The following is a 1,454-nucleotide window of genomic DNA, read 5'->3' as shown; positions in this document are numbered from 1 at the left end:
CTAACTAATTGTCTGTTAGGAGGTAACTGTTCCCATTGTCATAATTTGTTGGTTTTACACTCTTCTCTCAAACTGGGTGAGTTTTGAACCTCCGGTTTGATTACCGCAAAATAATTTCTCCCTTGCTGGCGACCTAAGTTTTGTTGGGTGGTGCACTTTACCCCCCAAATAAGGAAGCAACAGGGTTTGGTTGTAAATCAGTCAGGTCATCGGAGACTGAACTCAACGTCCGAGGCACTGCGCCCAGAGGTTTCCACCCCACCTCCACTGGTCCTGTTTGGAGCTCTCGAAATTCACAATCTCACTTGACCGCCTGTGACTGTGATTGAATGCACATCACTACGTGGGGCATGTTCCATTCCTGGCTCCTTTTTTTGGATTTGAGAGTGAACGAGACAGAATCATGGAACACTTGGAGAGAGAAACAGGATTGATTGGTTGTGATGGCCATTGCAGAGCACTGTCCTGCTATCTACAATCCTGTATATAGTGTATTTAAAACTCACTTGATGGACTGCCCTTGTCACGTCTGAACAGAACTCTTATTCTGGAAGGGCAGAGTTTGAGGATAATGAAAAAGTGAAGTAGCTTGCACCATTAGGATAATCTTGGTCATTGATTTCCCCCATGATGCTTGTGGTGGTGTTTCTTGTTGCTGGATGAACAAGACACAGTAGAACCATGGCCACATGACTACTCTGTGGTGAGTGTGGCCATTGTGCTAGTAGCTTGGATTGAAGTGAGAATGAATCTCTCGCTCTAGGGAAGATTTAAATGCTTCATAGATCAAGCTGGAGCAATATTTATTTTCTGTTTAAAATGAAGGAAGCATTCTTCTTTGTTGGTATTGTGTTGTTTTCTAACAATGTAGGGAATTGAGAGTTCTTTTGTTGCTTACCTGCCTTGCACAGGCAGCTGTGTTTGTTTATTTCTTAGTTTTGTACTTGAAGTTGTGTATGTTTAAGACTGTTGGTCACTTAAATTGTGAAGAATTGTTTTACAGCCTGGTGCTGTTTGAAATAAATGATGTGTTAATTAAAATGAAGATGGAGGAGGACTCTGCTCCAAATCCTGCTTCACTTTTTCTACAGTCTGATCTCAACACAACCACCCTTCACAAATCCCCTCCTGTCCTCCAACTTGCCTTATTTCCTTCTACCATCACATTCCTGAATTTTCAATGAAGCACATCTTTTTCCCCTTAACTTGCACTCTATTTCTTGTGAAATGTGCCACAAAACAACACATTTCATGACGATAAATTCTCATTCTTCATTCAGTGCTAAATTAGAGGGTCCATCTTTGAGAATACATTCTGTTCGGGCCTAGATGCTCAGCAGTGGGATTTTCTCTCGCATTCTCCTGTCAGACGAAATGAACCTGCCCTCTAATCCACTTCCGACAACCAGCCCTCTCCGAGAGAGGAGTCACGTGATGGAGTAGTGGCCGGACGG

General features: G+C 42.8%; 1 protein-coding gene across 4 annotated transcripts in view; it reads left to right on the top strand.

The window, feature by feature from the left end:
- The window catches only part of LOC138758581 (ectoderm-neural cortex protein 1-like), a 15,950-nt gene extending 14,909 nt beyond the window's left edge, over nt 1-1,041 (top strand). For all 4 annotated transcript variants that reach the window (XM_069927734.1, XM_069927733.1, XM_069927731.1 and 1 more), the window contains exon 3: nt 1-1,041. This exon is cut by the window's left edge and continues 624 nt beyond it. The gene's annotated coding sequence lies outside the window, so the exon portion shown is untranslated.
- The last annotated feature ends 413 nt before the right edge of the window (nt 1,042-1,454 follow it).

Source organism: Narcine bancroftii, chromosome 3 (genome assembly GCF_036971445.1).
Source record: "Narcine bancroftii isolate sNarBan1 chromosome 3, sNarBan1.hap1, whole genome shotgun sequence".
NCBI lineage: Eukaryota > Metazoa > Chordata > Chondrichthyes > Torpediniformes > Narcinidae > Narcine > Narcine bancroftii.
This window is presented reverse-complemented; position numbering and strand designations above follow the sequence as displayed.